Source organism: Schistocerca nitens, chromosome 8, assembly GCF_023898315.1.
Source record: "Schistocerca nitens isolate TAMUIC-IGC-003100 chromosome 8, iqSchNite1.1, whole genome shotgun sequence".
Classification (NCBI taxonomy): Eukaryota; Metazoa; Arthropoda; class Insecta; order Orthoptera; family Acrididae; genus Schistocerca; species Schistocerca nitens.
This window is the reverse complement of record NC_064621.1, coordinates 204843934-204855958: the sequence shown is the minus strand read 5'-3', so window position 1 is coordinate 204855958 and position 12025 is coordinate 204843934.

The window sequence follows — 12025 nt, the reverse complement described above, 5'->3', positions numbered from 1 at the left end:
TCATCATCACTTGCATTAAACTTTACAATCTACAGAGTCTTTCTTAAAAAAAAGTAGACTAGTCATATCTTTCCATTGAAAAGTTTGTGTTAATGAATTCCACAAATGACAGAGTTCCCTTTCCTTGGATGCTGCATGCAGCTGTCTGAAATTCTTTGGGTTATTTGAGACTAACACTTCTTACCACTTTAGCTAAGTTCTCCCAGAAGTGTTTGCTTCTGTGCACATTGTTCAGCTCTGTCATGCTGAGTAGAGTCTACCAGTCCTGTATAGGGTTTTTCCACAGAAGTCAATAATTCCATTTCTCTTAAGAGTGCTTATGTCCTAAATTTCCAGCTGCTAAAGTTCATGCCATCAGACAATGGTATCCTTGACATCTCCATCTATTGAGCCATGGCTGTGAGTTATGTGTTGAATTAATAATTATAGGTTTTCCACCTTTATTTTTTTACTTTAAAAACTGGCAAGTGGGCCTATGGACTGATGTTAATGCTAGAAATAACAACAATTTAGATTAGTAAAATCATTTTATTACTTATTTCAGTTACAATTACAACCATAGTACATGAAGGCAGGCAGAAGGAAAAGCACAGGAAAATCACATATAAAAAAATAAAGAGAAAGAAGTTCAACCATAATTATTAAATTGTCAGTACATCAACACCCAGTTTTCCATGGTTGTACAGATGTCCACTTATTTACGCAATTTTGTGCATATTTTCTGGTGAATTATTTTTCACCATTCATCGATTTAAATGAGCAACAGCTTGTATACTTTCATGAATTCGTTTTCTGACTTCTCGACTTTCTCCTGTCTGTTTTTTGAATCTGCAGTAGAAATGACTTCAAAGCTGTTTTTTGCACTAAAATTTCTCTGTTCTTATGGTTTTGCACTTTTTGAATACAGCCTCATTTCCTCCCTGTTTTCCACTTGTCTGAGGAGGTCACCTCTTCTTTCTTCAACAGCATCTCATATTTTCGACATAGAGTAGAAATAGTTCTGGACTGAGCATTGGGATGCGCAGAACAGATTTTGTGTTGTCAACATACATAGCCATCCTTGTCACATCATATCTGGACGCTGTAGGTTTGTCCATAAAGTGCCTTGTACGTTTAGAATGTCATTACACTCCTACTACAAACATATTCTCTTCCTAGATGCTGTGAATTTGGTGTATACACATCGCAAAAATCATAACAATTTGCATTTAATAACTGCAATAAACTGGACTCTTATGTTCGAAGAAAAAATGAAGACGCTTTTTTACTTCTTTGTGACAACTGTCTCTGCCCAGTTCCACTTCTGTTTTTAAAGCTGAGGTAGCCACCTCTATCTTGAGTTTTGTAAGGAACTTTATCGTATTGCCAAGCCTGTTTAAATTTTTGTTGTGATAGCATTGCAAAATGGCTTAATGGGAAGCCAGTGCCTTTGAAGGCGTCCCACAAAATACTGGTTTTGCTGCACGTTAGCGATGAAACCACCCACTTCTTCATCGTTTTCTCTTCGATTGTTGTGTATTTATTTTCCTCTTGCCTGTAGGCTAGTGCACAATTTAGCTTACTGCTAACACTTTGACGTATTTATTTTCGCACTACAAAGCCAAATGTATGCCAAATAATAAAAATATATGTGGCCCGTTTTACTCTCCTGTCCTTCTCACATGCCCCACCCTCCCCCCACCCGCCACATCCCGCAGCCCACTGATGATTGCATGAACTTACAATACAGTTGCTTCCATAACATCTAATGTGGTGTAGACCACGAAACAACATGAAGAAAAGTAGATGACACACATGAAGGAATTTGATGGCATCTTATCCTTCCAAGTTGGCGGATAGTGTAAAATTGGACATGTGGCTCTTCGATATAATGTCAGTTATGATGTTAAAAAGAAAAACTGCGACAGTTGTGAGGACGAAATAACAAAGCTCAAAGTTTACAATTTATTATCAGTTCGTTAAAAACGGATATCAAGAAACTTAAACAACAAAAAAGTGTACTGAACACGACAAAATCGCGGCATGGAAGTTTGACTTCGTCGGAGAACTGGACGGAATTAACGTTCAAAAGACGCAAACAGATAATATGGGGTGTAGGAAACTGTGAAGGGAACATAAATATAGTGCACGAAATCACTTTCAAGTTCTTTCTGTGACGGAATGTGATAGTGTTGTAAACAGTTCGAGTGTACCACTTGGAAAACAAAACGACTTTGTGAATGAGAAAGAACATGGAATATTTCAGCCGCAGTTAAGTGAAAGATCATATGCGAAATTGCTCTCAAAAAATTTGCCACCGATAAGCTGTTCGCCTCTAACATTATCGACTTATGTTAGAAAAATGGCTAAATAAATAGTACCAAACAAGACATCGCGCACAGCAAAGGTTGGCAAATAATCGGTATGCTCCGAACAGCAAGTACATGTAAAATTGAACTGTATGCAGACAGCCAAGGGCTAAATATAGCCACCGAATTTCGGTGGACAAGTAGTCAGAATTTTAATTTTGTAATAAAGCCGGGAGCGAAATGAAATCCTGCTACATCAACGAGTTAGGGATTAATTTCCTCATTGAGCAAAAGGGACTTTTCTATCTCCCTTGCAGGATCTAACAATATTGCAAGGAATGAAAAAAAGGATCTCGTAATCCTGCTAAAAAGAAAATTGTATGAGCTGAGAGGAACAAATGTTATTGTTTTTTCAGTGCCACATCCTTATAACTTGAGAGAATGGTCCTGTGAAAACAAAGAAATTGAAAGTACAAATACAGAAATGTGAGATTTTCTTAACGCAAGTGAAAACTCCAAATGCAAGCAGCTCATAAAACAGCACAGTCGTTGCAGAAGTACAGACGGCATCAATACGTGAAACACCATCATCAGAAGCAGTAGCAACAACAACAACAGTAACACTAGTAGAACCAACAACAACTGGAGCAGCCCAGCTTAAGGGGGACCCAAAGGCAAAATGCATTTGTGGCACTCAGTGATAAATTTTTTTGGTTTCAAACCAGGAAAAAAGTAAAAACGTGAAAAAACAGCCTGTCAACTCACAGATAAGACACAGTAACATCTTTTCTAAACTCACATGTAAAACAGAAAAATATGAACTTGGTTGTTTTTCATCAAAATGTGCAGACACTAACTAGTAAAAAAGTGAAATCCAAATTCTCTTAGAAAATGAATTAAAAACTCCTGTGTCTCACAGATCATTGGCTTTATGAGGACAAGTTACATTTGTTGTCCATACATAACCGTGTGCTAGGTGGTTATTTCCATAGAGAAATTCTTAAAGATGGTGGCAGTTGTATATGATATAAACTTAGTAAATATAAAATTTCCTGTTGAAATAGTGAAGGAAAAAGACGTCGAGCTATCAGCAGTTGGGATAGTGGACACTAAACTAGACATTATTTGTTTATACAAAATACTTTCCTAAAAAGTTTAGAATATTCGCTTAACAGGCTAACATAAAGAAACAGAAGAGCTATTCTATGTGTTGATTTTGATGCTGACTTTGCAAATGACACCAAAGTAAAGACTCAATTACTGAATCTTTTGCAAACATTTAACACGAAATCTACTGTAGAAACAGCAACTCATATCACAAAGACTCCATCTACCACTATTGATCAGACATTCGTAAATTGAGAAATGAACTATAAAATAGAAATACTAAACACCGTCTTTAGGGATAACACAGCTCAAAAACTCTCTCTGAGTACAGAAGCTGAGCTGAAATTTAAACATTGCCTAACTATCACGAGCAGAAAACACAATAGTGAAAATATAAATCACATCCTCCATTACTTGAGCAAAGAAAATTGGAAAGAGGTTTATAACTGCAAACACACAGATGGAACATATAATAACGGAAAATGTAATAACTTCATCTTTAATTTTTCCCACTATTTTGAATTGTGCTTCCCTCCAAGACAGAGGAAAATATACACAAGGAAAAAAAATTAATAGATCACATCTAGGCTTCTCAAACAAAAAAAATTAGTACCCAGATTTTCCAAACAAGTCACATCAGCTGAAATTGATACTTACTACAAAACCTATAAAAAGATCTTCAAAAATGTTGTCAAACATGCAAAAATAATGGCAAATGAAAAATACATAAAAATTCCACCAATAAGATGAAAGCCATATGATATATTCTAAGGAAGAAACCTGCAGCAAAAACAGAAAGATTTCCATAATATTAACTGCCTAATGTAGAAATTAGTTGTGACAGCTGAACCTACAAAAATTGCAAATAAATTTAAATTATAAATCAAAATGTACAGTGTTATCCCAGAAATCAGTTCAGATGTACTATAAATAATAAATATATTTTTCAATACCCTATCAATGAAAAGGAAATACTTGTTATAATCGAAGATATGAAGCCCAACTCTCTGTTGGCTCTGACAAAATCCCTGATTACATCACGAAGAAATGAGCTCCCCTCATAGTCAGGTCACTTGATGACATCTTTACTGTTCTCTATCAGAAAGGATGTTCCCAGAAAAATTGAAAGCAGCAAAAGTAAAACATCAGTTTAAGAAAGGGATAAAAACAGAAGTATTAAACTACAGGCCTATTTCGCTTCTATCTGGTTTTCCCAAAATAATTGAAAAACTCTATTATAAAAGACTAATCAATTTTACGAAAAAAATAATTAGTTCACAAATACACAAGCTGGATCCCGAAAGTCTGAATTCACTGAGAGTGCTATTTTTGCATTCCTAAATGAAGCCTTAAAAGCAATAGACAGCAAAGAGCATATCTCAGCCATATTTCTAGACCTCTCTGAAGCATTTGATGTCATCAGTCAAAACATCTGGCTTAAGAAACTTGAATCTGTAGGTAATAGGGCCTGGCCTGTGAATGGATCAAATCATATCTCAAAAATTGCAAGTAGTTCAGCTTGATATCCAAGAAGGGAACAAGATGAAGTCATTGTTGTTTGTTGTGGTCTTCAGTCCTGAGACTGGTTTGATGCAGCTCTCCATGCTACTCTATCCTGTGCAAGCTTCTTCATCTCCCAGTACCTACTGCAACCTACATCCTTCTGAATCTGCTTACTGTATTCATCTCTTGGTCTCCCTCTACGATTTTTACCCTCAACGCTGCCCTCCAATGCTAAATTTGTGATCCCTTGATGCCTCAAAACGTGTCCTACCAACCGATCCCTTCTTCTAGTCAAGTTGTGCCACAAACTTCTCTTCTCCCCAATCCTATTCAATACCTCCTCATTAGTTACGTGATCTACCCACCTTATCTTCAGCATTCTTCTGTAGCACCAGATTTCGAAAGCTTCTATTCTCTTCTTGTCCAAACTAGTTATCGTCCATGTTTCACTTCCATACATGGCTACACTCCATACAAATACTTTCAGAAACGACTTCCTGACACTTAAATCTATACTCGATGTTAACAAATTTCTCTTCTTCAGAAACGATTTCCTTGCCATTGCCAGTCTACATTTTATATCCTCTCTACTTCGACCATCATCAGTTATTTTACTCCCTAAATAGCAAAACTCCTTTACTACTTTAAGTGTCTCATTTCCTAATCTAATTCCCTCAGCATCACCCGACTTAATTTGACTACATTCCATTATCCTCGTTTTGCTTTTGTTGATGTTCATCTTATATCCTCCTTTCAAGACACTTTCCATTCCGTTCAACTGCTCTTCCAAGTCCTTTGCTGTCTCTGACAGAATTACAATGTCATCGGCGAACCTCAAAGTTTTTACTTCTTCTCCATGAATTTTAATACCTACTCCGAAGTTTTCTTTTGTTTCCTTTACTGCTTGCTCAATATACAGATTGAATAACATCGGGGAGAGGCTACAACCCTGTCTCACTCCCTTCCCAACCACTGCTTCCCTTTCATGCCCCTCGACTCTTATAAATGCCGTCTGGTTTCTGTACAAATTGTAAATAGCCTTTCTCTCCCTGTATTTTACCCCTGCCACCTTCAGAATTTGAAAGAGAGTATTCCAGTTAACATTGTCAAAAGCTTTCTCTAAGTCTACAATTGCTAGAAACGTAGGTTTGCCTTTTCTTAATCTTTCTTCTAAGATAAGTCGTAAGGTCACTATTGCCTCACGTGTTCCAACATTTCTACGGAATCCAAACTGATCTTCCCCGAGGTCGGCTTCTACCAGTTTTTCCATTCGTCTGTAAAGAATTCGCGTTAGTATTTTGCAGCTGTGACTTATTAAACTGATGAAGTCATACAGCTTAAAAAAGCAGAACAGTAAGTATGGTGTACCACAAGGCTCCATTCTAGGATCGATTCTGTTTCTACTCTATGTAAATGACTTGGAATCGACCAGTCCATATCTGCACAAAATTCGCAGATGACACAAATGTGATAATAAAAGGGAGGACCAGAGAAGAATTACTCTATGAGATTAAAAAGTGTGTCATCCACATTACAGACTGGTTTTCTGGAAACAATTTAGTAATAAACACAGAAAAAACAGTTACAATGCACTTACAAAAAAGTGTAAAATAGATGCCCACTAACACCAAACACAGAGTTGTTTACCAGAAGCCTTGAAAATGTAAGCTCTCCAAAATTTCGTGGAATATGGATCTAAGAAGGTCAAAGATGGATCCAACTTCCAAAATACATCACAAAAATTGAATCCCGTTTGTTACACCATCAAAATCTTTTCTGGTTTCAAATCGAAAGAGACACTTAAAAATGTGTACTTCGCCCAGGCAGAATTGTTATTGCGATATGGCATAATCTTTTGGGGAAATGCATCTGCCAGCAAAAGTTGTTTTATTTGTCAAAAGAGAATTGTAAGAGACATAGGAAATGCTGCCACAAGAAGCTCATACAAGCCTTTATTTAAGAAACTTCACATCATTCCACTACCATATCTGTATATTTTACAAATAATAGCATTTGTTAGGAAAATCTTAGAAAATAGAAACAGTCTTGTCGACTAACCAGAGTATCCATCTACATAACACAAGGAGAAAGCAGGGTATACATGTTCAACATGCATACACAAAACTAAAACGTCATTAGCCACTGCAAGCAGGAAACAGACTGCACAATAAGCTACCTAATAACATTAAAACAATAAAAGACTCTTCAAAATTTAAAACTCCTGTCCATAAATATTTATTGTGAAAGTGTTGTTATAGTATAGATGAACATTTCGAAATATAAAAATTTGTTCTGTACTTTGTATGTAAGCCTGAACACCTTAATACAGAAGTGTGTCACCTTTGCTGTTTTACTTCAGTAAATGATTTTTAAATGTGTTTGGTACTTATGAATTTCCATGTTATTTGCATATATATTTCTTTCGCTTAATAATGTGAACATATTTAGAAATAGTGAGCTATTCTGAATCTTTTACAAAATATCCACTTGTATACTTTTCTGTTTCTCGGTATTACACATGCATTATATGAACACTTGTATCATTATAAGATCACTGCCATAATCATTTTAACCATGTATCATCTCTTCTCCATTTTTGACTTGCCCTATATCATTATGTGCTTCTCTGCACACAATGTATGATCAACAGGATTAATAAAATTACAATTACAATTCAAAATAACATTTTCTGCCTGTTCATCAGTTGGTAAAGACAATAACTTGAAAGTAATTTCGAAATGGCACCTGAATTACTTTGATTATATATATATATATATATATATATATATATATATATATATATATATATATATATATATATTTGTGTGTGTGTGTGTGTGTATCTGATTTTTGTTCCACATTTTATGATTCACATTCATTCGCTTGATTTCTTATTGACTGACTTGCAAGCCAGAACATACAATCACGGTGTGAGGAGACTAGTGTTGAGATAAAAGTAGTTTATAGGCATAGAGTAATAATTACATTTAAAATATCTGGATAAATGTATTTAAAGTAATCCTCAATGTGTCAGTAGTGCATGGTATGGTCTTATATTAATTTTACAAGAAAGGGTTGAATACTGTAATACTACATTTCTCAATATTGAATGCACGATGACAATTAACTTGACCACATACACTACAACAATTGTTGACTGCTGTTCAATCTTGAATATACTTCTACAAGGTCGGACATATGTGTTACAAAAATAGCAATCAAACTCTTTATTTTTGTCAGGTGAAAGTACTTAAGCACAACCGAAGTGTAATTGACATTGTATTTTTCCCTTTAATAGCAGTCAGTCATTTTAGTGTACTCGCCAAATTGTTTAGTGCATTTGGATAACTGAGGGACCAGAAAGCTATGAATTTACAGTCATATTCCACTAGAGCACAGAGTACTGTGTCAGCTGTTCATTTGTCTTTTCGGCCAGGTGTGTACAGCAGCTAGTCACTAGTCACGAAATCCAGTTTTTGGTCCGAAACATCATTGTAGCCAGGCGTTTTACTAGCATGAGACACTCCCTCGGTAAGGCAGGAGTGACACTTTTTGCTAACACATTTGAAAATATGTTAAAATATTATGTGCTTTATTCATGTCTATTCATGGGCAACATTTAGTCTTTCTTTTATATAAATAACAAGACTAAAGAAAAATAGCAAACAAATGAATGACACACTTCACATCATTGGCCGTACACTATTAAAATGGAGTCGGTCCACTAAGGATACTGGTTTTACATTTTGGTGGTAAATGGCAACTTGTTTCAATTGTAAGGGCCACATATTGAACCTAAGTGAATGTGTATTTCGTTTACAATTTGTAATCGGCCCTATAAAAGTAGATGGAAATAAATATGCTTCAATTTCGAATATCATAGAGTAGAAATATCTTTGGAGTGAGCACTGTATTCTGCGCGTGTTGTCAACATCACTGCTTTCGTGATATATACAGACCTTAGCGCAGAATTGGCGAGAACACTATCAGCAGCTTCACTGAGTCAGTAGATGGTGCTGACTATCGTTCATTTCTATGTAGTTTCGTATATTTTTCCACTGGTATAATAGTCAGAAGCCGGCTGAAAATATTGTTATAAAGGAGAATGTGTGTCAGTTTTTTCTTTTCCTTCTGATGCAAGATAGAGAAAGATATGGTTAAAAAAATGCCTACGAAATGTCTGGCAGGTACAAAGAACTCAGGGGTTTGCATCCTACATTTTCCTGACCAAATTATTCATGCAATTACACAAACATGAAAGGTTGATAAGTGATTATTAATAGCTTATAAAATAGTTTATAGGTTATAATCAGCATGGATACTAGTATTGAACACAGACATATTCTTTTTTAGGTTCTGTACTGAAAGACTCTCGTAAAATGTTGGATTTCTAAAGGTAATGATGTTCAGTTCTTATTTAGAAATGTACCAATGTATTTGTTGATGTTTTTCAGTATCAGTCACACAACCAGAAGTCCAAAGAAAAATTTAAGGACCAGTAATAAGTGTTTATTTGCAATACAGATCACAAGCGAAGCTCACTGATGAAATCATGTGGTACATCTTTTGTTTAAATGTACTGCCTGTAAGTACATAGCAGCTGTGAGTATATATGTGTAACATGTCTTTTTGATTTTGTTTATGTTAATATCTACCAACTCAAAACATTTATCTGTGGAGTACATGTGTAATAAAGATGTACATAATCCTGTTAGCGAACAACTAGAATAATTTAAGACAGATTTGTGATATAGCGATGCAACTAAAATCTTATTATCCTTTCCTAAAAAAATTACGTTTTTGACATGTTGTCTTTTATCTGATGTCCTACATACTTTGTCATGTGCATTTTACCATTTCTCTTTAATGGGCACATGTATGTATCTATATATAAGCAACATACAATCGTAAACTAACACAGAAACTAATCAAAAAGTAATTAATAGTAATATTCATGTATCCTGTGTATGACAAACATTGTGCTGTAAAACGTTGTCATTGTAAGTTTATGTTATTAATTTCCAATGTAAAACATTTAACAGTATTTCAAAATATGGGTAATACAAAACCATGTATGTCGTGGTTAACTTTCTGTCACAAAATACATTCAAGTCAGTCAGATTTAATTTACATCTGATTACGAAAATGCTGCTTCACTGCTAGATCAAATCGTGACGTAATCAAAGATGTGCTACAGCCTTGAGTTCATGAGGGCAGTGGCAACATTATACTGCGAGTGTCACGTGAAGTCAGAATGACGCAATTTGTTTGCACTTGCGACATAGTTCGAAATTTGTAATATTATGCGTATTTGTTGTGTTTTACACCATTTGTTTATTCAAAAAAGCAGTCGAGAATTACTGAAGCTGCTACAGATGCAGAGAAGTACCTGAAAGGAGAAAAAGTTGGTGTTGTATGAATACTTTGATATACTATACTGTGCCATTTTGGTAGCAGTCTCACACCTGCATAATTTATAGTCAATTTGTTTTCTTTTTTAAATTGAAATAAACTTCCCATATGGTACTATGTAACATGAAGAAACAGTTTTGTGTTTTATTCAAAACAAAATGTTTGTGAAATATTGCACTCTTGTTACAATAAGATGTTTTGCAGAAAGCTGTGATTTTTATCTTAATTTTATTGTAATTTTATGTGAAAGTAATAACACACATATATAGACACAAAGTAAGAAAAACACTATCCACACATGATATATTGCTATGTCAAACTACCTAACAGATATATTTTATTTTTAGATAAACTCTTAGATGTTAAGCAGTATTCTTTTTTTGTAAAGCACACACAGAAAACATTGTATTTTACTTGCTCCACACCTTTCACCTTCCCCCCTTAAAGTACGTTTGTTTTTAATGACTCTAAATCACAAGCGTCACAAATTTAGTTATCACACAGTCATGATAACTGTTTCATAATAGTATTTCTAAATTTCTCAAACTTTGATCTTTGTAGAGCTTTGGTCAGTATGTCTGCTAATTGTTCTTCCATATTAGAATATTTTATCTTCTCTGTATTGTTCACTAACATAGTGAAATTTTACATCTATATGTTTGCTTCGTCTAACCAACTGTCCTGATTTGATCATTTGGATAGCACTTTGTCTACACGAAAAATGATTAATACTTTTCTTATGGTTAACTCTTGTATTAGGGTATTGATGTGTTTTATTTCTTTGGTGCATTCTGCTGCTGAAACGTATTCTGCTTCAGTTGATGAAGTAGCTATCACACTTTGCTTCTTGGAACACCAACTAATGGGAACACCATTAAAAAGAACTATGTACGCACTTGTGCTTTTGCTCTCTCTTAAATCTAGTCCACAACCGGCATCACAATAAACATTTAGATGAATACTGTCATCTTCTTCACTTTCTTTTTTCTTATAGAAAATACCATAATTCTTGGAACCTTGTAGATATCTAAGATTTCTTTTTACATTTTTGTAATGCCTCTTCTTGGGGTCTTCTGTGAAGTGGCTCTCATAATTTACTGTAAATCCAAGATCTGGTTTGGTTTTACATGACAAGTATGAAAATTCATTGTTTTCATTTTCTTGATTTTCTTCATTTGTCTTTCTTTCTGGAATTAACAGAGTCTTCATGGGCTTACAGTCAGTCATATTGAATTTTCTAGTACTTTCTTTGCATATTGTTCTTGGTGTGAAAATATTCCATCCTGTCTTCATTATTTGTATCCCTAAGTACATATCTGGATTTTCTACCACAACCATTTCAAATTTCTTCTTAAGTTTCTATAGTATATTTTCATTTTTCTGCAAGTCTTTTCCTATTATGATTCCATCAACAACATGTATAGCCATGTACATTTCTTCAGTTGCATCTTTAAATATGCACTGATCTGATTTCCATATTCACGAAGATGCAAAGCTGGTACTTTTTGCCGATGATACAAGTACAGCTATCACACCCAACAGACAAGAATTAACTGGTGAAATTGTAAACGATGTTTTTCAGAAAATCATTAAGTGGTTCTCTGCAAATTGGCTCTCATTAAACTTTGATAAAACACAGGATATACAGTTCCACACAGTAAATGGAATGACACCATTACTAAATATAGACTTCGATCATAAATCGGTAGCTAAGG